Consider the following 25,749-nt stretch of genomic DNA (forward strand, 5'->3'; position numbering starts at 1 on the left):
CTACTAGAAGAAAATAATAACCACAATACGATTCGGTAAATAATTGTGTAACATTTTGACCACCAATTACATACAACTCAAACCCCACAACAGTCAAAGATAATACCCACAAATAATCGCACAGAACTAAAAACTTAAAAACAAACGACGTTCCACCGCTATTAAGAAGTTGTGTGGGGAATTAGCTGAAATTGTTATGCACAAAGCGAAAGAAGTTGCTCCTTTGTGCCCCGGCTATTTGCATAGCCATGTCACTGGGGCCCCGAGTGTAGCGGGGCTCCGGGGGCCCTGACCGCATTTTTGATGCAACCCTCACAAGTTTACGTGAAATTGCAACTTATTTTTCTTTTAGTTGGTTTTCTTAGTTTTTATGGTCGAATGTTTGTGGTTGTGGAATTTGCTTTGGTGTTTAAATTACGGTTGGACCGTAGGATGTTAAAAAATTTTGTAATTTTTCGATTGTTTTAACTGACTTAAAAAAAGGAGAAGGTGCTCCATTCGACCGTAATAATAATAATTATTCTAGAGCCTGACTTGGCTATATAATTAAAAAATAATTTTAACACCGACCTAGATTTTGATTACCTATGTGACAAATATTTTGAACTGAAAACTACGAAACACATAACAAAATTATACACATATGTATTATATAAACGTTTTGATAAAGTAGCCATTTGCTTCTTGACGTAAAGAAGACATAAAAAATTCTATCCGCCATAAAGTTAATATAAAATTCAATATAAGTGATATGTCTATTTGCAATAGATGTTGAAAAAGGTACGCACAAACGGTCAATATGATCGAACGTCAAAAGGTAAGCCAAAGGGCAGCGTCTGATGCTAATCAGAAAACGGTAGTATGGTCCATAGTAAACAAAACAGCGATTAAACAAAATTTTAATAGGTGATGTACTCGTATTTTGTGTTGTATTTTTGCATTCTGAGCTATTTCCATTTAAATGGAAGGTATGTAGTTTTTAAGTTGTTTTTGCTTTTTTTTATTACGGCTTACTTCGCAAGACTGTGCCAATATGTGGTAGTAACTTAAACTAAAAAATAATGCAAAGATATATAAAGGTGATTAAATAGAGCATATGCTATTTCGCGTTTCCACAAAAGATTACATTCGATTATAATGAAAACACAGAAAACTGACTTATCGCGTTGTATAAATTCTGTGTTTTTTAATATAAGAGTAAATAAAAAATAAGCCCAGCTCTCTTTCCGCTTGTGTCTTGGGCAAATGTTTCTGTAGATTGAGGGTACCGTGGTCACTCCGGGATAATATCATACGGTGTTCGCAGGCCCGATTCCCAAGGGCCTTATTGTCAGAGCAAATTTAACGGAAGGTGCGCACAATTTTGTGTCGTCACGCACCGCCAACGTTTCGACGGAGGTGAACACTATTAGGTTACAGACAATTTTGTTTAGGCCTCCCTATAAATTTTATGAAATTTCTTTTCGTAGAAAATACTGATACTTGAAAAAAACTTTCTTACTGCTTCTTGAAATGTATCGGGGAGCGTGGTAAACGTGCTCTGTAGGCCTTTGTACGTGTTGACCAAGTTACGGACTAACGATTGTTTGACATTTGAAATTATATGAAGAAAATAGTTCTTGCATTCTACGCTAGGTGCGCTGAGGTAGTCCATCTAGAGTATTCTAGAGCACTCGTTCAAATAGCACCTAGCCTGACTCACCTATTTTTGACAGGTGCTCATCGTGGACTAGGTGCTATTCAAACGGGTGCTCTAGATGGACTACTTTGGTGCGCTGGTTATTTAATAGTACAGAGTTGATCGATAGTTTGCCCGATGTCGACGGTCGATAGTAATGAGTAAACAGAATGTTTAAAACTTAAGTAACAGAATAAACATCTTAAAATGAGAATTCTTTTTGTCAATACGATAAAAATTAAGTATAAAAAGAAAATCACAGTAAAATTACTTCCAAAAAACATCAGTAGAAAAATTAACACGTTTGAACAAAACAATTCCTCGTCTAATTTTCGGCTGAACATTTTTTGTTGGTACATTTCCAGCATTCCCTTGAATAGTGAATTCGTTTCGTTATTTTCATACACTATACATACGTTTGCACCTCCGAGATTGCATTTGAAAACCGAAATTCGTATGAGGCATACAAACGTTGTCATACATACAGATATTCCGCTACGGGAATTAACCTGTACACAGGGTCTGTAGATACTATGATTCGTGAAAACGAAGTTTCGTAGAATATTGAACGTGTTCGTGCATTACCATTTATTATTTTATTTTGACACCTTATACACATAATAATATTATTTTTTGGTAAGTGTCTCCTCCCGAAGCAGGGAGGGATAAGGCCATAACTCCACCGGCCAAGTGGGGGTTGGGGACTTTGCATGCCCTCAAGAAATGTATTAAACAATTTTCAGGTTTTATCAGGATGCCTTCCTTCACCGTTAGAGTAAGTGATAATTATATTATCTAATACTCGTACACACATAACTTTGAAAAGTCATTGGTGTGTTGCCTAGTTCGAACCATTGACCACTTGGGTGTGAGGTCCATTATTCGACTGACATTCTATAACGTATAGAATTGTGGTAAGGACGAAACGAAATTTCAACGAATATTCGTTTCCGATAGTAAGGCTTCAGAGCTTTGTTACGCAAAAACTATGGAGTACTAGTTCGTTCTACCTGCCTTTTGTGAAGTGAGACATAACAGTGAGAGACCAGTGGGAATAATTATTGTTTATTTCGTTTACTCTCCATTGTTTTGTTTATATGTCGCCTTTTGTTTTGTTTGATTAGGTTTGGACCGCGAGTGGACACTTCAGAATTATTGCTGGTTTATCGTACAATGTATCTTTGTAGGATTATAAGATATAATTGTTTAGATATTTTTAAATGCAAGGTCTTATCGTAATATCGTATATAGCCTCGTTTGAGATTATTTCAGGCATAATAGGCGTCTCCGATTCTTTGAGTTGTCTATCTGTCGGTTTTAGCGGCTAAACGAATGGGCTGATTTCGATATTTTTTTTGCTGGAATATGGAGTGATAGCCGAGTTGTATAAGTTGAAACCTCCCAGGCAAGTGGTCGCACGTTCAAATCCGAGGCAACACACCAATGACTTTTCGAAGTTATGTGTGTATTAGAAATAATTACCACATGTTCCAACGGTGAAGGAATTATTTATTTATTTATGGAGTAGGTTTAGGCATCTGAGCGGCCGTACCGGTTTTGATGTATTTTCGCTTGATAAATAAGTATGTTAAGGGGATATTTTTAAAAAGTTCAAGTTGGCAGTGTTGCTGGAAAATACTAATTTGATGTAAATTTTAAATTGACCCTTATTAAGATAGCACCGAAAATATGACGGCTTTAAAATTTAAACGAGAATTTCGCAGAAAATTATAATAATTTGATAGATCGCTCTTTTTGGCCTTTTGTTAATTTAATGATGTAGTTTCAAGATAATAATTTATCAGTATATAAGACCTATTCAATAAATATAAGTATAATCAAAAAAATATTATATTAAGCGAATTATAAACTAATATTCTTCAGGCAATATAATAGTTTACTCATTTAAGATTTTGCCATAAACTTAAATAAAAAAACTGAAATTACTTAGATAAAGTAGTAGCTTATGTTCGCCGTTATAATCACCTAGTTTAGTCTTTAACTATCTCTAAATTAAATTTCATCCAATTCGGTTCGGCGCTTCCGTTTTGAAAAGTAATCAAATAGTCAGGTAAACTTTCGCATTAATTAGTACAAAAGTACGAATTAGTATCAAAATCTACCCGTGAATGTAGCTGTCAGTTGCTGTAAGTTAGTCGATTAATTAAACACATTACCCTCTTTTGCGTCGCGCAGTCGGGTAATTCGCCAGTGTTGTCACTACATTACCACACCTACAGTTGCTAGTAACATTAGCAGTTTTATAATTTAAATCAACTCACTTATTTCGTCGTGTTATGAATACAAGATTAACTCGCTGCGACCAACGTTCATTAATTGCGACAAAAAATACACATTCTACCAGTTTTGCAGAGTAATATAATATTTAACCAACTACTTATTATCCTGCTTCATGGCAGGATCCTTTCGTAATTATTTATACTTGCTATATTAGCTTTTGTCTACCCCGTTGGACAAAGCAATTAAAGTTAAGGAAAGTTGCATTCCTGAAAAAGATTCGCGTGCAAGATTATCTTTCATCACAGTCTTAGCAAATTATGTTTTTACATACGTATAAATAATCTGATTTTATTTCTTGATCATATACTAGTAGGTATTTGAGTATTTCATGGCAGTAATCTGTTAAAGATTAATAATTTTATATGATTTTGTCATATTTTTTGTTAATTCATACAAAAATTACGTCTGAAGACTTAAGGAGGACTTGTTCGTACGTTTTCCTGTAAGTATTAGACATTTAGTCTATGATACGTCCTGTTTAAAGTGCATGCATATTCTTTGAACAACAGTTTTACAGCAAGAGCCTGTTTTCAGTCAGTCCTTACTAAGATCTGCGCTCAGCATGAAAAACATGTTTGACAAGCATCAAGATTTACAACCTACAAAAATTCAACTATCAGTGATATTTACTCAGTACCAAAGAGTAAAATATGTCACTCGAAAACGTCTTGAAAGCTGTTTTGTTATTTCAAGTCTTAATGAATAATGAATGTTTGTTTGTAACTTTTCTGACAGCCTTTGTGTCTATATAAAGGGGCTCGACTTAGAAAGTAACAAGTACTCACCTATTTTCTTGTAAGAAAAATAATTTTTCGCCTTAAACTGATGTTTTATATAGACTTCAAGAGCCAATGGACACGTTTTAGGGATCCAAATTTTACAAAAGAATTTTCAAATTTATTTAATTTTGTTGTGTAGATTTATTTACAGCGTTCATTAATCTTAGTACTCTTATAAATAACGGACATTAATTTTAATAAAATTATTTTATTCTACGTCTTTTTGAATGACAAGTCCAATATTTTGTGATACATAGGACTATTGTAAAATTTAACAAAAGTTCATAGTTTTTGTTAAATTATAACTAAATAACGTTGAATATTGTTTACGTTTTAGAACATAAATATTAAAACAACAATCACCAATTGACATTTTGACCATACGAGATACATTGCCGCAAAAATGTCATAGCACTTCAGAATTCAGAGAAAATTTTTAACAAAATTATAAAACCTTTAAAAATGAAAATTATACGTTAATACTACGGAATCCTATATTCTAAGGGACCCCAAGCACACTTGCTCAAGGTTTTATAAAAGGTTTAGCAATAAAACACAGCCTCTCGAGGCTTAAAAATAAGATTGTATTCAGTGTGACGTCACTCAAATCTGTCTCAAGAGTAATACGCAATTGTTCTGTTTATTTATCGCTTGAATTATATCTGTTAGTTTAATAATTACGGTACATATTTTACTTAATAAAATTTAAAAAGTTTAGTTGCAGTTGAACTTGCTATGTTAAAAATGTTGTAAAGGTTTGTACTAAATTTGTGTTTGCAAAATATTGTTTGTTGCTAATGATTGATTTAGAAAGTAAAATGAAATACGATATTATTAATCTTTTATTTTCCAGATCTGAATGCCTAACGAAAGTAGTAAAATGTTTTATCTTTTGTGGTGAAATATTATTTTTGATAGTATCGAAAAGAAATAGTACGTTTTACCAAAATGCCTCAAGGCCAACCACACAAGTAGTACTAATAACACGACGGGAGGCAAAAAGGCTTTTGAAATAAGCCTAGCCTAGTCATGTATGACGTCATAATAGTTGTTCAAGGTTGTGACGTCACTGAAAATAATATTTTCAACTTACAAGGATGTAGTTCAGATTAAGTTTGTTGTCTATTTACATAATGGTTTAGAGCAAGAAGTGACAACTATTTTTTATCCTTAATTCTTAATTCATACGTCAAATCTCATAACAATTGTAATCTTAAATGAACCCTACTCAATGAACTCCTTAGATATTAATACACTCACACAATCTAAGATCAATATTCATTAATTATTTAATCGTTCGGTCACCATAGCAACGGTAATTATCAGCACCAAAATTGACTTTATTAATTTCCGAAAATTCCGTGAAAATAAATTGTTAACTGATAAACGAAAGGACTGATATCGTCTTTACGGAAAACCAATTTTCCCGTAAGATCAAATCGGATTTTGGGAGTCAATTATATGCCTTGTACATTGGGACCAGGGGCGAATAGCTACTAATAAAATTATTTGAGTTGGGACCTTTTTGTCGATGTTATTTTTAGCCAGTGTGTAACCATGTGAACGTTTGACTCAGTTGTTTAGCGGTTAAATGGGTTGCTTTATGAAATGGTAAATTAGACTAAAATAATAAATGGAATTGAGTTTGTTTAACGTTGGGCTCGCTTTACGCAATTTATATGTATGCCTGATTAAATTGAGGTACATTTTGTAAATGGAAAATAGAAACATCTATGAAATACTCTGCGTACATTTTCCACTGATCTTATTGGCTTGTGAAAATGCATTTATTTTTGTGGCGGCTTGTTTTTCGATATGACCGAACTTTGTGACCTTGTATCTTAGGATTGAAGTGCGTTTAAGATTGTCTTTAAAAAAAAAAAAAAAAAGAAAAAAAGAAACATTTAGATAGATATTTAGAGCTTATGTTTGGTTACGAATCTTCGACTGTCACAATGCATCATTACACCAAATAGGTTCAGTAGTTTTTACCCGAAACAGTAGCAAATATACATACATCTTTAAACTTTTTTTAAAACCCATTTCGGTTCCACTGCTGGGCTAGGTTCTCCTTCCAAGGAGGACAGACGCCTTGAGTCCACAACGCTGGCCAACATACGATAACTTTTTATAATATTAGTATAGATTAAACTGGGTAAACATAGTATGGATGATTACACAAGCAATTCGGCGTCAGTGAAACAATAGTGTAATAAACGAGGTGGCAATGATTTCTGATTGAACATCAATGTGTCAGCCATAATGTGTTCATGCATTGATTTGTAAACGTTTGTTAGTATACTTGTTTTCATTTTTATTGGTTTTTGACCTGAATTAGTAATGTTTACTAACGTTTAAAAAAACATTAGTGTGAACTAAAGGGTCTTGAGTCGATTTCCGGGACGGGTAAATTAATTTATTACATTTTTTTGCACTCCTGCCTACATTATGTTTTCTCGCGAAAGGAGGTAAGCATTGAATGCATCACGCTGGTCTAAAGTAACTTGAGAAATTTACATACCTTTATGAATGATCGCATAAAATATGATGATATCGAATAAATCTTTATGAATGATTTACTCAAATTTTTTATGTTTTTTTACTGGCTACCAAATATTTTTTTGACAAAGGTCATTTTGTATCATAATGGTATTTTCATTCGATTTAGCTGGAAAAAAAATACAATTTTACAATAAAGAAATCCGCCATTTTCATTCCGTTAAAATACACTCGATTATTTCACAATATTTTATATCACGCCTTCATTATCACTTACTAAAATACCCAAACACCCAACAATCTTAAACTCCAATATTCAAATCTACTTAATATTCATTGTAGCCACTCCATAAAGTAACAAAACAGCCGCAACAGGGGTAAAAAGCCTAGTTCAGTGGTAAGTAATCGAGTAACGCGATGTAATATCATAGATAAGGTGCACGTGGCCGATGGAACGATACGAAAGGCTCCGAGCTGTTTATAAGGTTTACACCTAATCGCTTTGAAACAGTGTGGTTTAAAGGGAATATATGTTTTCTTAACTTAAGATTAAGTAAAAGAAAAGACTGTTAGCTTAACTTGTTATTGGAGACAGATTTCCTTTGTAATTTAAGTGGTAGTGTAACTGCTGTTGACGAGGTTTTGAATTTGATTCATACATTGAGCATGGCCGTTTATTCTAGTATCTTTTGTTTTGTTGCTCAAAGTTTTTGTGTGATCTGTAAATAGTTATTTAGGTATGGGGAATGGGGATATTATTTTATTTTTTGGCAACTTTCTGATCCATATTTCTATACTTGTCTCTTTGATAAACTCGTGTTGGTTAATTCATAACGTCAAAGAAGCAATGGATTGTATATTGGCTATCAAAGTGACGCACACTAGCTGGCAACAGAGATACACAATACGCAAGTTTGTAGTCATTTTTGTCCGTAATCGGTATGTTTCTTATAGTTATTACAAAATTGAATAGTTAAGATATTTCTTAATACAAAAATCTTGAATTGATCTACAAACTGAGTCCCTATATTATGTAAAAAACCTGTCTTAATTCATTAATTCCTATATAAAGTATCACCTAACTCAGGCAGTACTGCTAGTATTAATTACAGTCGTTACTGTACAACTCGATAACGCTCCCTACATCACACGCATTACACACGATCACTCAAACTCCCACACTTGGTACTGAACTCTTCAGATTGCACTGATTTATGAACAACATACGCTTTTTGTGTAAGAAGGATAGGTGAGGTCATGATGTAAGTATATTGTAATATTAGGATGACCCACTTTTTTGACACTCAGGTGAAAGGTTTTTTTGGAAATTGTCAAGACTGCTTGTAATGAGAAGAAAATCTGACTTGTTATATGAAGCGAATTTGTAATATGTGATAGTAATCATAATAATTCAAACAAAGATGTAAAGTTCCTATCCGCAAAGAGAAATATTTTAAATAGAAAGCTTAAAGGCCTGATACTTGGGACTTTACAAAATATCAAGTAGGAATAATTAATATTTTCTAAATTTCAGCATGAAACTCTCACTATCCCACAATTAACTAAATAATTGCTTTTGTACTTTAAAATTCTAGCCAACCTCACACAAGCTTATAAAAACATTCATTTACAAAATAGTACATAAAACCGTTTTCCAAAAAGAAATAAACATAAAAAGTATAATAAATAGTGTAGTATGACGTAACACGCTGACGTCACTGTACACACCGTGACACAAACAAAACGTGTCGCTAAAGAGCTTAGTTAATGAGCTATGAAACGTCATCAGGCTTGCAGGTAATAACGTTGTTCAATGCAACTAATCAGTGTGGAGTTTATGAAGCCTTATAGTTTGTATACTGTGACGTCATTTAACGTAAAGGAATTAAGATTGATTGCTTTAGGGAAAAATTGTTTTTATAATTACCTTAGGTAATTCTATAATAAGAAAATTTAAGGAAAAAGGTCTCAAATCCATGTACTTTAAATGAGAATCAAGAAATTGTGGAATTAATCCACAATTTCTTGATTCTTGTTCTGATCTAGATTATTGTGAGGTAGTCCATCTAAAGCAGGGGTTCCCAACCTTTTCTTAGTCCGGGACCACTTTTATATTATTCTTGTTAGCAAGGACCACTATGTAAGCATATTAAGAAGAAAGTGTAACAATCATCCTTAAAATTTAAAATTTTAATGACTTTGCGGACCATATTTTGACTTCTGCGGACCACTGGTGGTCCACGGGCCACTGGTTGGGAACCACTGATCTAGAGCAACCGTTTGAGTAGCACCTTGTCTAGTCCACAAAGAGAACCTGTCAAATATAAGTGAGTCAGGCTAAGTGCTATTCAAACGGGTGCTCTAGATGGACTGCCTCATTTTTGTGATTAACAATGACCTAGGCCTAATAGCATACCATTTTTTAGTAATGACCAGTTTTTATTTATTTTGCCTAATATCAGAGATTATTGGATTGCCTTCAAACTATCGAAGATAATTTTTTACAAGTAACATAGTTATAGGAAAGCTGATAAGCGCCCTTAGCGGACTTCTTAAGAACCAATTTGTGTCAAATTAATTATTTCAGAAAAGTACTACGTTAACAGTCGCGCTGTTCAAGCATTTACATGATTTCTAAGAAAAAGCTGTTCCGCTTCAGACGAATTTTACTCGACAAAAAACGTATTTCAATATAAACTAGTAAGCCAATCTCTATAAAACTAACCCATTTAGAGTGCTAGCAAAAAGTGGTGTGCATCCATAACCCAGTGATTTGCGGTGACAATGTCTGTTAGGTTCGGTGCACACGGACAAAATGTTGGTAATAGCCGTGCGGTGGACAGCGCGGTGTTTGTTAGCGACTAGTGACGTCAACGCGTGTGTACCATGCTTTAAGTGGACCAAGATTATTCTGGGGTACAGAAGAGATATATGAATAAAAAAAAAACGAATACTGCCTTCATATCAGACGAACGATTTCTTGCCACTATCAGCGACTGAATTGCTTGCTTGAATTTTTTTTATAAAAATCTAATCAGCCACTTTGGAATATTCAGCTATAACTATTTTCTGATCGCGACTTCATAGCAAAGAGTAAAATCGCACAACAGAATGAGTTTACGCATGCTTTCATCTTTCTTAAACTTAATAAACCATGCATACAATTATAGTAATGAAATCTATTTCATTCCAACGTATTTTTATTTCTTTTGCGGTACGATACTAATATCAGTCACTGCTTTCATCAACAAAACTATTTTACGTTGTATTTGCAGCAAAATTAGATTAAATTTCGTTGTCCGTACCTCACAGAGGCTTCAAGCTGAAAACTACAAACCTCCCGGCAGCTTTACTACCTATCTAAAAGCCAGTATATGTGATAGTCGTTGTACAAACAATCACGGACTGTAACGGTTTATAGCTCGCGCAAACACACCGCCCATTATTAACTTTCAGCTTTACGCTACCCTCCTCTATGTGTCATACTAAAAACTACCTACTAGAGGAAGTTTTAAACTGAGAGAGGCTTTAAAATAACTGATTGGATTGATAGTGAAACGAAGCCTATTTCTGGCCCCGTAACAGGCGCATGGTTCTTTTTGATGACGTTTAAGTCAGACCCTCTATGAGTTTTCATAAACAAATGGATATTCTTAATTATTGGAGATACCTGGTTCTTTTATTGAGAAAAACAAGCTTTGAATACAATCGAAATAAAATAGTAATAAATTGAACGAACAAACTATTTTATTGGAATAGCATGTAGACGAAGCCATTTAGTCTCTCTGCGATTATCAGACAACAAAATGATCCGTAACATAACAATCAGAGTTTCCGTATATAATTCGAAAATCATAACTTTTCACTTGAACCGAGTCACGAAACCCAATTAAATTATAAGGATTTCTAAATTTGCACTTACGTCGTTATTCATCGAGCGTGCGGCGTAGAGTTTCACTCGAGATCTCTTCCCACAAATTAACCTTAGGACTGGTGAGGGGCCCCATTCATAGGGGAGCATCTACTAAATTATTTAGCTTCAAAACGTACGAGCTTGCAGGATTTCCGAATTCTGTCGAATATTAACTCGGCACGGTTTGGTTTAAAACAATTTATGATGAATGTTAAATTGAGAACTTACGCTATGAAGATTATAATATGATATATCTTAATCAAGATTGCTTACAAAATAGAGATAACATTCCTACTACGTTATTTTTTGAATTTATATAATAATATCTTTTACAGATTAGTTGACAGAAGATTTGCAATAATTTAGCTCAGTAAATACAAAAAATAACTAGAAATTAGAGTGCTAATAGTCGAATACTTTAAAAATTACCCTTAAACACTGTCTTATACAGTATGACTGGTGTGATACCTTCAATATTTGAGGACGTGATAGTATGCGAACATATATCATGAAATAAAATAACATAAAAACTAAATATTAAATAACTTCTTAGTAAACTTCGTACACAGTACACCAAGAGTCCAGTATTTAACTGCGGAATTTGACATTTGAATTGGACACCGCGCGCGCATTGCGCTATCAACACAGAATACATGGGCGAGTCCATTTTTGACAGCTTGTCGCTTAGCAACAAAACTAGTAAAGCGTGTCGTGAGTATAATTTACAAATTTCACTTATTTTTAGACAAAATTTCGATAAAAAATTGAGCTTCTATTTTTTTTATATCAAGTTAACGAGAATCGAGTACCGAGTACTCTCCATAAGTATTAGAGGTATCTCACCAGTCATACTGTATATCCAAATATCTGTCTGTCTATCATGATTCTCCTATCGAAATTTTAGCACAGGCAATTTTTTTATCAAATAAATTTCCATTTACTATAAAAAAAATCACATAAGAAAATGCCTCTGACAAGTCCGCCTTTATACAGTTTTGTGTAATAAGTTCTTCACACAACCGTACGAACAAAAAGCATCAATAAAATAAAGTTATATTACAACTGCAGTACCACCTTACAATTCACATGTAACGAGCACCATCACGCTATAGAAACGGGTAGGTAGTATTAATTCAAGCGAGCCTCAACTTAGTACTTGTCTGAGCTTTCATTCTATCTTCATGTAACTGTGCGCTTTATCAGACCTCATTAGGCTTTGAATAGTTATTGCCTATGTTGGAAAATAGCAGGTATATTTTACACTAGCTGACCCGCGCAACTTCGCTTGCGTCACATAAAAGAGAAGGGGTCAATTTTCCCCGTTTTTGTAACTTTTTTTATTGGTACTCTGCTCTTATTGCTCCTAGCGTGATGATATATAGCCTATAGCCTTCCTCGATAGTCGTTCCTGAGATTAGCGCGTTCAAACAAACAAACAAACAAACTCTTCAGCTTTATAATATAGTAGATAGTAGATAATAAACAACAGGCGTTAGCCTGTTATACCGAAAGTTAATAGTCAAAAGTGTATGAGATACACCTACGTTTTGACATTAACAATGTTAGTCCCATGTAGGGGGGTGAGCCTATTTTACCTGGTACGTTAGGAAACTCCGGTTCACTATTGAGTATCATTCTAATATAAATCAGAAAATACTAATAATAGCCTTTTGCCAACTTTTACCCGGGTAGTAAACCCGAAAATTCATGATCAGCAGTCGAATACACTACACACAATATTTTAAATGTAAAAGTCTACTTGTCAGTAAAACTTTTATGACTTAAACGTTTAGCATGGAGGCGGTTTAAACCCCGGGAACAAATATAGAACCCAACACATTTTCAAAAATCAACCCGTGGAGGGATAAATTTGGGGTAAAAGTTTGTACCTTTATTTTTGCCCAACTGCGCAACTCAAGGGTTGGTAATGCGTTTGTTGATTTGTGCAAAAAAAGCCCTGTTATTGATACCTGAATATTATTTGAGAGGAATAAAGAATAAAATCAGATTTTGCGCATTTCATGTTTGTTTTGATTTTTACAACACAAATATTTTTTAGTATTAAACAGTGCACTTTCATTCTGGGAGGAGATCGTTGCCCAGCAGTGGCAAGTAACGTGCTGGAAAAAAAGAAACAAGACAAAAATCTAACCGTCCAAATGTCAATGCCCTGTAGTTTTTTTTACGCCTGACGACATAGCTTATCAATATCAAAATCAAAAAACAGTAAGACTAAAATAAAAATCGATTTGAAATTGCACTGCATTAGATCAGTCTACAGATAAACTCAAAACAGATAAAGAAGCACACAGACGGGCAAGCGTAGCAATACTATTTAGTGTAAAAGTAGATAGTAATCTTATAAACTACGAGCATTGAACACGCGACCCTTATCTAAAGGAATCTCATCTTGGCAACTATTAACCACGTTTAGCCTTTATTGCAGGGATTACTTTACTAAATATTCACGAAACTAACGCTAACTTCTCGCTTGCTCAGACACCTTGGAGTTTTAAAGAAACAGGTTTATGCAAAGTTGAAACTTTAAGTTTAACACCTGGAACTTAAGACGTTAGGATGAAGATATTACCGTATTTTGGTCAGTTAAAATATATTAGCAGTATTTTTTTATTAATGTTTTTGGCTATTAAAATCCATAATTATTTTAGCAGTATTTTATTCTAAGTTATTAACTTTCGTGAGTGATGAAAGGTGTATTAGACGGTTTAGGTCAATAATTTCTTTTCAAGACACTTTATTTAATTCAAACAAGTACTTAATAATTTAATAAATTTTTTGTACTATTTATTAAATATATTTCCGAAAAATATAAAGCTGTTTTAAATACAGCGGTGTTAAAAACCATTCATGGATATAATTGATTTCAGTAAAATTACAACTTTAGCTAATTTCTGGAAGCAAAATTCAATCATGACGCAAAACAATTGGGCGGGCGAAATTCAATTCCAGGCAATTTTCAGCTCGATCCTAAGTCAAAAACTTATTCGAGGAATAACAGGCTTGCCGGTTATATCATTATTGAAATGTAACAAAATTAAGAAAGATATTCCTCTAAGAAAATAATCCACATTCATTTTTTATTGAAAATTGATCTCGGAGTGAAAGCAGAAAGATCTTTATAGAAACATCTCAGTCCGGAATTTAATAGCCGCCAATAATAACCGGATGAGGTCTAAAAATTATCATAAACCTAACACTGAAGTCGTCCTTAGGGAAAATATAAGCAATGATAAATTTGCACGCCGAGACTTAAAAAACCACTCTTATTGCAATGTCATAAGGTGTATTACAAGTGCAGCGAAAAGGTTGTATCTGGAAATAGGACAAGCAAATGTAGAAGCTGGTGTAGTTGAAAATGAACTCTGTGTTCCTGTAGTAAAGTTCATGTTCGATGCAGAAAGTAATTTTGCAGTCGACAGCCTGCGTATATCGATAGGCAGTGAAAGGATCGACGGACCTGCTTTATGTATTATTCATAGCCCGAATTGGTGTTTGTTTAAATTTGATGTACAATATCTTACACGGATTGAAATTTTGTTCAAACTCTTTATTTGACATGTAAATAATAAGGTCGATTAAAGTTTTGAAAGCATTTATCTTGTTATATGAAGTTACTTGAAAATTCTGAACTTCATGTTTTATAATGAAAATATTGATAGCCGGTTGTCGATATACTATAACATTTTTGTTCCCGCTCCAATTTCTTTACAGCAATAACTTACTTGCTATAATTATTACAAGTATTGAATTATAGGTAATATCATAAAGCAGGTTGAACGCTTTAAAAAATGTATGTGAATATTCCATTAACGCAATAACCCCATGAAAATATTCTCTGCATCATTTTCGTAAGCTAAAGTATGATTTACGTGAAAATACATTTTAAATATTAACTGCTGCCATAAACCTGAAACAGAATTTAAAATGAAAATGTATTAATCCCACACTCGTTGCAGAATTATTTTTAAACTTTCAAAAGACACGTCAAAGTGTTTAAATCTTTTGATCTTTAACGAAGTTTATCAGATTGTTGGCATTATTCTGAACAAACATTTACAAACTCTAGTACAAGAAGCTTACTCAGGATTCTCAGAATACTGTCGCGTAACCAGCCTTTCGGCATCCTATCCAAAAAATCCGGTACAACACTGTGAATAGCTTCTGCAAAATTCGTTTTCTCATTCCATTCCTCATCTTTTTCATCGTTGAAGTCTTGCTTCGGTTGCAAAACAGCGATGGAATCAAAAATGTGTCGAGTATCGTCGTTGGCGTCTTGGTAAAGGTCTCCCTGATCAGATTGACGGGCATTTATTTTATTTATCACTGGCTCAGCGAGCGTCAGTGCCCGCTCTGCGACTTTTATTGCGCCTCCCGCGAGCAAAGTGAATTTTGATGCGGCCCTTTATGTATTTCAATGAAACGTTTACAGTTTTTTTTTGTTTCTTTGTTTCTCTCTTGTTTTGGTGTTGCTACTTTCTTTAAGCTGTTAATTTGAAGGTCTATTTGATGGTGGTTGTGGAGATTTTGAATTGAATACAACGTGGGGGAGATGTGAAGTGTGAATGACGTTTTATTTTTTGCTTTTTGAATAGGTCTTGTTAATTGAATTATTTTGTAAATAAAGTAAAATTTGACATCATTCACATAGCATGACATTATAATTAAAGCTCATGTTAGAGAATGTTACTTTTGCTGATGGATAAGTTCACGTTTTCCGTCATAGATTCATATAAACATAAAATCACGCCTTCTTCCCAAAGGGGCAGGCATAGACCGGTGAACCTCACTTGGTACGATCCTTACAAACTTCCTTTACTTTATAGATATTCACAACCATACCTCTTGTCATATAAGATTTGATTTGATTGATTTCATCTTGTTAGACAATTTCAAAAAATTCAATCATCAATGCAGTGACATCAGCACAGACATAGTAAAATTGAGACCAGAATACAGGGTCTTTGAGGCACCATAAACACAACATTCTAATCCATATCTAACACAAAACAATTTCTACCCGCATGCCGTTTACATTGTCTTCTTTTTTCCACGAGTGACCCAAATACTGATGACGAGGACTCATGCAGTCCGATGGAAAAACATATTGAAATTAAATTCCACGTGGAAGCGTCGAGAAATGGCCGCCAATCACAATGGACTGTGTTTTTGGCAGGTACCGCCGCGCGATCAACCTTGTATGGCAGTATTTATGAAATTTTATTGAAACTTAGTTGAGTTGAAGGTGTAATTATGAAACATGTTACAAGCTTTTTACTGAAGTTTTTAGTACATGTTTGTACGTACAATAAAATTTGATTAAAAGTAAATTAAGCAAGTTGGTGTTAAATACTATACAACCAAATCTTTTCTAATATCTAAGAGGCAAGTTATGATATTATTATAAAGTGTACAGTTTAACCCACAACTAACTGCTCTACTGATTAGCACTAGTGCCTGGAGTAATGAGAGGAGTAAGGGCCACTCTGACCAAGTGTGGTACTAGTAAGTCTCTTTCAGACTTAAATTAATTAGTTTTAAGAACAATAATAAGCTCCATAATCTTTTTAAAGACAATTAAAAAAAAGCTAAATTTAAAGTACCTAAGCAAAAAAAATATTGTTGGACCCGGAAATCAAACCTGAGACCTGTCATTAGAAGTCTTATGTACTATCACTAATGTACTAAATACAATATACAAATATCATCCCTCGCATGTAGTGTGTTTGATACAAATGTGGCCGAAGGGATGTTTGTTCCCGCTGTTCCGTTTTTGTAAAAGGTCACGTTGATATTGTGTTACGTAACTGACGTGCTCTAACTTATTGTGATAAGATTTTCTTTGTGTTTATTCAATTCATTTGTCTTTTTAAGGATAGGTTTTGCCGTGACTTCGCTCCGATTTGTGTACAAAAATTACTTAAGAATAGTTAATTTAGTAATAGATCCCATGCAAAAATTTATTTAAATGAACATTATACAGCTCAACAAATTAGTAAGAAGCTTTGCCATTGACGATATATCTTGATTACAATTAATTTTCTGTATTTATATTTTTAGTAAAAAAATCTATGCATTTCCCAACTAGAGCAGTTGTATCAATGATGCCATCGTCGAGGCCCAAGTCACTAAATTTTGAATTTTGAAAATCTTCGCTAACCGCGAACTATGCATAAAGGCTCTCAAGTCAATTGTTATAATATAGACTAGGTTTTGTTTTTCATTTATTTCTTCCCGTAACTAGTTGACGCGAAAAGAAAATTTTGATACAATTATATTTCAAAATTCCCTCAAAAATATTCACTACATTTCAAAAAGTCTTAGAAGCTGTCCGTTATGCTCGCAGCTTCGTATCTGTTTGAGAAAGGCTCTATTTTTGCATACAACTAACGAGTGAGGCGAAGTGGTGCGGGCCGTCGTAACGAACGGACCGGAACGGACACTGTTTGTTGTACTCATTGAGAAACACACTGAGAGACTCTGTTATATTTTTACTGTAAAATTTTGGTGGAAAATTATTTAGAAATAGTGCTGAATGATAGTTATCTATCACTTACAAATTCCAGTAAGTGATAGATAAGGCTCTAGGGCACCAACTATCAAAATAAAGAGTTTATTGATTTAGAAACTAAACTTTCAAGAACTAAAAATGCTTTTATAAAACTCAATTTATACAGATGTTAGTATCAAAGTTCTATTGGCTAAAAGGCTCGATGACTGATTGATGGTTTACATTAAGGTGCAAAATGACTATTTTTTAACCATAAAAAATAACTACATCGACTTGAATCGAGGTTTCCGTACCATTATTTCCATTATTGCATTGTCGTAGTAATTATAATTGCCGCATAAGAGAGTTAACATTATGGCAAACACTAATGAGATCTTGAAATCATAACACCCTCCTTTAAAAGAAATATAACCTCAAAAATTGCAAAACCATCTTATACCTTGTTAATCATGTAAGTAATAAAAGTAAATTGACGGAAACGGGTTGATATGGTGTCTCTAGGGACGTGCCCAAGGGTCATGTGAGGTCATAAAGTCAGTGAGGTCGATTGGGGTCATTAAACACGACTCGTTACGACACTAAGTTTGTTTTAAGTGGAAGTGCAACGGTTTAAGTTCAGTCTTTAGTTTTTACTTGACCAGAAACGGCTCTTGAGGAAAACTGGTTCAGGAATTTTCCTAGGTATTGTTAGCGAGGAAAATAATTTCCAAGAATCATGTTAATTTTAGTAGTTATGATAAATTTTAACATAATTACCTCAAGAATAACAATAGTTCTAACTATGCATATACTAGACGAAAAAAAACAGTCACTCATAAATTTAGGATTTTACAAAACCCAATAGATACCATTTTTTACAAATATTATAATCAAATCCAAGACTTTTTTCCCAGCAATACCCATACAATCGTTTCAAGCATAAACGCTTTTCTCCCCTCAGTATGTAAATATTTGTCAAAACATTAAAATAAAAAATAACAGCAAGTAATCCCAAAGGCGCTATAACTTTGCAACCCCACGATATCCTCGGTCCCCCAAATTTAAATTTCTTTATTGATATTACTCTACACTCTCGGTCCACTGTAGACAAGATATACACGACGGCACAAAGAATCAATCGGACAGTGGGGAAGCTGTTTTCTTTTTCAATCAGTGGACGTCCTTTGAGAATTCACGCGTACATTTGTAATGCAAGCCACATCCAACGCCACAGCCTAACAAAACATCAAACAAAAAATTTTTACACTGTTGGTTTTGTATTCAATCTTAGATACTTTTTCTACACTGTGGTCTCGAGTGCTCATCTCTGTACGAGTACCCTGTGTAGTTGTTAGAAAATAAATTGAATATTGGAGAGTGGCTGAGATCCCTTCGCATTTCGCTTCCAGATTGAGCGTGGCTTTATTTTAACTCGGCACATCGTAAATGTTAAAGTAAGGTGAAATTATGGGCAGTGGGCAATAAATACGTGCCGGATAATGGAAGGAGGGAAACATTGACGTGTTTTACGAGCTAACCTGAGTACTGTGTGGAAACGGCCTATTAATGTCGTATTATTGTGAGCAGGTATGCGATTGAGACTGCGTAGATAAATGACAGTCGTTTAGATTGGACGCCGAGTGATCTTTCTTCATTAAATGCGTGTATTTTGGGAGTGTTATGTGTGAATGCCAATGGTAAGGTTATAGTCTTGATTTTTAGAAGAAAATGTATAAAGGCAAAGGAAACTGGGACACACACATAAAATCTTTATACTTATTTCTTTAATCTACTACCCCTCATCTTTTTATCTCTGCATCACCCGAAAGTTGATTGCGAGAGAAAGCCGTCTGGCATTAAGTCTACCTTGTAAATGGAGTATGTAAGAAGGTTTTAAACAAATGAAGTCCCACTTTGATCCTATGGAAGTTATCAGAGACCAGTCACAACTTGCTACTGTAGCCTAATAGTCAGGAAGCCAAAGAGTTGTTCAGTTTCATGTCTCTTTACGGCTGCGTTATAAAGTAAGGATTAATTTAGATTTTAGTGATGGGTTTGCCATATATTAAATGTAAAAAAACCCTAACCCACACTTGGCCAGCGTGGTGGACTGAAGGCCTAACCCCTCCCTCATTACGGGAAGAAACCCTTGCTCAGCATGGGACATGAGTTCAATTTTTTTTTTAAACTCTTTAAAATTAAGATAAAACCTACTGCAGTCACTGTCATATACAGCTCCTATGCGTCCAAGATCTAAACATCTGATGATTATTGTTCGTAATTACGTATATTATGCCAGTTATACTCCACGTACAGTTACACGTGTGTTTCTATTACAAGTTTGGGGTTAGTTTACAAAGTAAAGTTTCTATACATAGATGCCACGTGTGAAAATATTAGTTTGAGGATGTTGAGGGATAAAAGGCTTTCAAAATATTGTTTTTAGATGCGATCGAACGATTTAAGTTAGGAAAACAGTATTTATTATTAAGATTATTAATAAACGTTAATTCAAAGTTAATTTTTGATCACTATGTATGTATCTGATTTCAACCTAGCAGTGCATTCTCCAAGTGCCCTGAACTATTTTCAGTTTCATATCTTTTAGTAGCAGTTCGAAAGTGCCTTGTTCTAAATAATAATATATACATGCGTAAATAATTTGTGGCGTATATTTAGACTGTATTACAATGATTCTAAAAAGTCCTAAAATAATATACAACCACTATATCATCTCATATTCAGTCATAGATACAAAAATCAACTAGACCAGCCCTCCATCAATAAGCGATCACGAGAGCACCAACAAATATTTTATTCATGTCTATCCGTATCGAAGACGGTACAGACAAATACAGATTTTGTGTTTACATACCACTAGTGTTTGTCCCGGATTTACTTGCGCTTTCCAACTGTTTGTTTAAAGAACAAACTTTGCATAAGAAACACGACTCCCGGGATGTGTAGGAAAGGTAAAGAATAGAGGTTCCTGTTGTTCCCAAGTGTTTTAAACAAAGATGGTGTGCTTCATTCTTATTATAGAAGTTTTACAAAGATATAAATTTATCAATATTAATAATTCGTATGAAAAGCCTAAGCTGCTATGAATGAAAATGAAAACCCATTTATTTAGTAACACCAAACAAAATAAAAACATTAGTTATATTTTTTATATTACAATTACGGGAATTATTTTACGTATTGCTATGGTAATAGTATCTACGCGTTCCGTGATCCATCTACTAGGCAAGCCTGCATCTAAGTTTCCTACATCAATTTGGATGATTCAGCACTGTGTTACATTTTTATTTATTTTTAATCAGAGAAAGGTAGGTACTGGTTCCATTTAAATCACAATTTGACCTGAAGAATAAGCACACCCTGTATCCCAATAGCTAACTTTCTATTTAACTATAATATTCTTAATTTAGGTTTCGTAACATTAATTAATTAGGACAAGCTTTTTTAAGACACCACTCAAAATAGATCGGCCTAAATGAATTCCTGTGGGATCATTAAAACCAAGTAACTAATTGAGGTCGATTGGACGGAAGAGTCCTTTGTGACTCGCAGTTTTACCTGTCGTGACCACGAGACTAATAAGAAATTGTTATTTATTTACAAAATGTTTTTTGTTATACTCTCTGTTTAGCTAAAAAATACAATAAAGCCTTTAAACAAGCTCTTTGATGTGATTCTTGCAACACCAGTAGCGTTACTCAATCAAGATTTGAGTACTTAACATTCAAAATCTACGCGGGAAATTAGTTCTTTCGAAATACGCTGATCAGGATTTCACATTGTTACAATTTCGCTGTTAAAAACTAAAAAAGGCTTTATATACGCTCACAAACGATGCCTAAAATGATGTAACGGTGAAACCTAGATAAAACTACAAGTGAGCAGACAAAAATATGCTAAACGAAGACAACGTACGCATACTAGATAGTTTTATTGTAAGGAATAAGTGAACCAAAAAGCTATGATAGTAAGTTCCTAGTCAAAACATTCATCTTGTATACAAAACTTTATACAAGAATATCTTCCATACATAGTAATATAAATCATGCGTAACATATTTCGCAAAGAAAGCTAAACTCTTTTCAAAGCAATCTCGTACTCACATTGAGTAACAACGTGACCCACTTTCCTCCTAGATCCTACAAGTGTCGTCAACGGTACAACATCCCATTTTCCGCAACAATTAAAAATATAATAAATCTTTCAAACTGTAACAGAGACAAGTGGAGCCGAAAGTCGAAATAAAGCGGGGCACACACGAGACATAATAAACACGGCCATAAAACCGCGGCCGTGGCCCCGACAAAAGTAAACAGGACATCCGCTTTAAAAACAATGCAAAGTGTACAGAGTACCGACGAAAAAAAATGAATATTTGTTCAGCAAACGAATTTCGCGCAGTCCAAACAAAGTTTTTGAACAGAAACCGCGTGGAAACGCGAACCGGAGGAGCGCAACGTGAAACGGATGGGTTTTCGAACCGGATTTTTTTACGAAACGGTTTTTAGAACTTTTTATTTTGCAGCGAGATAATTCAGTTTAAATTTCGACGCGGAGAGCGTTGGCAGTACAAGTGATAGTTGTAGTAAAAATATTGTTTTTTATAAAATGTGCGTCGCCGCCGGCACATCTGCTGGCCGTACTAAAATAATTTAACAGTTTTTGTGTGACCGCAAAAAATATTTTGTGAGCCTGAAATACTGTTATTCATTTATGTTGAAACTAGCTGACCCGTGCGGCTCCGCTCGGGTGAATTTCGTACTGTTGCTTATTCGTTTGAGCACGCGAATTGCGAAGCACTCGATACACCTACACATAAAAATGTTAACAACTCTTTTGTCATCTAATGGTTATTTACGAAAGGGACCCGAAAGGCACACAATGTGACACAGGCTCAGGCAGGCCTGATTTCCTGTGGTTACCTTCTTTTCCGCTCTCGTCTGTATCCGTAGCAGTTTACAGTGTAAAATATAATACCTTATAATAGACTGACCATTGCTTACCCGTCTGGATTCAGAATATTATTATAGGTCCTATCTGCGCCGGAGCTCTTCAGACGCGTAATAATGTATACTTGCGATGATACGTCCGAAACCGCGTAACCCGTAACTATTTTTTATACTTATATCATCCGTTGTTTATTTTTTAAAACTTACCACATAGTCTGTTTCATAGCTATCCAATTTATTTCCTTAATGAAACCAATTAATTTGGTTATTAAATATTATGTGATTCGAACAACAACGCCATCTGTCAGTTGCGGCGAACAACGACAACAAACGAAATTACTCGGTTTGCCATCTAGGATATCCCGATCGCACCGGACCCACGTAAACCAACATTTTTGTGTAATATATCATACAACATTTATGTTTAAAAATCTTATAAATGTATAGCATGTTTCAAAGGTATTTTTTTACAATAAAGCCATCAAAATAAATTAATTAGAAAAAACATGCTCTGTTGCGGTTTATAACGCCATCTATTGGTTGGTGCGAACAACAGGTATCGATACGGCGGGCGCCGCGTTAACTATGCGAATGTTGTGAAATGGATTGTAACGCCATCTATGGTCTCTATAGGGAAACGCAGGTTCAAACGATTTCTACGTATTTTTTTCAATTTTCTAAAAATCTTTGAAATTTTATGCTATAAAAAGTATCCTAGAAATTGCTCCACTACTTATTCTATGCATATACCAAATTTCAGTGCACTCTGTCCGGTAGTTTTTACGTGATAGCGACGGAGGACAGACAGACAGACAGACAGAAAAGAAAATTATAAATTGCAGATTCGGTATCAGTATCCGTTACTAAACATCCCCCATTGGTTTTTTTTTAAATATATTCAATGTACAGAATTGACCTCTCTACAGATTTATTATAAGTATAGATAGGAAACTGCGATAAATCGGACTTTATGAATCAAGTGCATTTATTTTTGTAGCAACCAGCTGTTTTTTATGGATAAAATGCTTTAGGTTTTAGACCCCAAAAAATATAATGTTTTGTTTGAAACATTGTGAAAACGTAAATTAATCATGGTTACAAATATAACATATACTTACCTTAAAATTATGAATACTATTATACCATAACAGATACCAATTTTTAAAAATACTTTATTAAATTTTTCCATATAAAATTACATTTGAACCTTTCAATAAAAAAATACTTGCCCGCTACTTCAAATTGCCACTTTGCAACAGGATCAATTAGCTCACTCGTCAAACCATACGCTCGACTACGGACGTGTATCCACTGTACACGGCACGAGTTATTTTATTCGCGTTTGGCGCGGCCATAGCCGCTGCACGGTGACATTATGAGTTCGAAAAAACTCATATTGAACGAATTATTGGCGTTCCTTGTCCATGCAATTGATTACATGGATGAGGTGAGCATATTGCAAATATGCCGATCCAACTTCAAGGAGGAAGATGTCAGCAGCGCAAAGCTGCTACTGTTCCAGTCTCTTGGAAAACTGGACCAGATGCCGTCTCGTCGCAGAGAGGGCTCCGAGAAGAGTCTTCAAGATATAATTGATATGTTGAAGAAGACCGACCCAGACGACGTGCCTGACTTCGTGGCGAAAGAGCTCAGTAAACTGCCTCCCGTCACGTTCGATCACGTCGATGTAACTAGACTGCTGAAGGACATCACGTCGTTAAAAACTGAGATGACTAAGATGCAGTCCAGACTAGAGGCCTCAGACACTATCATTGCTGAGCTGCGTGCAGAAATTACATCATTGCACAACGTTGGTTCAGTAATTAGGTCACCAGAGGCCTCAAAGGTGAACACTTGCCGCGGACCGCAGACTGCCTCCATAAGCAGTTTTGCATCGGCGAACTCAAGTGCGTCACCAGCTGCCGATATCGCTGACGAAGCTTTGCTCGCCGCCGTCGTCGCATGCGCCTCTACACCGGCCACTGTGACATCACGCGTAGGTACAACGACCCCTGCACGTGCCTACGCCGATATAGTCGCTAAGAAAACACCTGCAGCGCAGACAAAGCGACAAATTATAAAAGGGGTTAAACAGAAGAGCTGCCTATCCACCCAGAAGGACAACACAGAGCAACCGAAGGAACAGGCCGACAAGGATGGCTTCATCATGGTACAGAAGAAGAAAAAGAAGCCGAACCAAAACAAGTGCGGCACTGGACCGACCGGACCGAATTTCTTGCTGCGTCCCGCTGTACCAGTGACGCCGCTGTACGTGTCCAGACTGCATTACTCTACAAAGGTTGAAGAGATTGTAGAGTACATACAGACGAAAACGAAGTGGACTTTGAGAGTTCAGAGGTTGGAATCACGTCACAATGTGGGTTTTAATGCCTTCGTGGTGAGAGTGCCAACTGAGCATCTCACAAAGTTCATGGAGCCAGAATTTTGGCCGAAAGGTGTTGTTTTCCGGCGATTCCGTGGCCGGATACCCGATACTGCGCGATACACGACGCCGACGCTGCACAATAGTAGTAATCGTGTATAATTATAAGTTATATTAATTATGTATGTATTAGTATATTTATATTTTTAATTTGTAATTTGTTTATTGTATTTTCTATGGGCCTCAGTTGCCTGAAATAAATGAATAAATAAAAAAATAAAAAAATAAAAATAAAAATAAAAATAAAAAATAAGCCGAAGCCAGTCAAAAGGCGCGAGGTGTAAAGCCGTTAGCCGCGAGTTCGTCACAAGACGTTGTAGGTAATGCAACTTAACATCGTCTCGGCTGGCACGAGGCCAGGGGACTGACGATTTGTAACCCTGGGTTACGGATACTGATGTGTTATAGAAAGAAAGATATTGCTTATCTTTTGCTGCAGAGATAATTCTTTAATTTTAATTACAATAAACCGTATTAATTATAATCTATACTAATATTATAAAGCTGAAGAGTTTGTTTGTTTGATTGTTTGTTTGTTTGAACGCGCTTATCTCAGGAACTACTGGTCCGATTTGAAAAATTATTTCAGTGTTGGATAGCCCATTTATCGAAAAAGGCTTTAGGCTATATAACATCACGCTACGGTCATTAGGAGCGG

At 34.9% G+C, this 25,749-nt stretch overlaps 1 pseudogene; it reads left to right on the forward strand.

The window, feature by feature from the left end:
• The first annotated feature begins 799 nt into the window (after positions 1 to 799).
• Positions 800 to 25,376, forward strand: LOC142979070 (uncharacterized; annotated as a pseudogene).
• The last annotated feature ends 373 nt before the right edge of the window (positions 25,377 to 25,749 follow it).

Source organism: Anticarsia gemmatalis, chromosome 15, assembly GCF_050436995.1.
Source record: "Anticarsia gemmatalis isolate Benzon Research Colony breed Stoneville strain chromosome 15, ilAntGemm2 primary, whole genome shotgun sequence".
In the NCBI taxonomy this organism is placed as follows: domain Eukaryota; kingdom Metazoa; phylum Arthropoda; class Insecta; order Lepidoptera; family Erebidae; genus Anticarsia; species Anticarsia gemmatalis.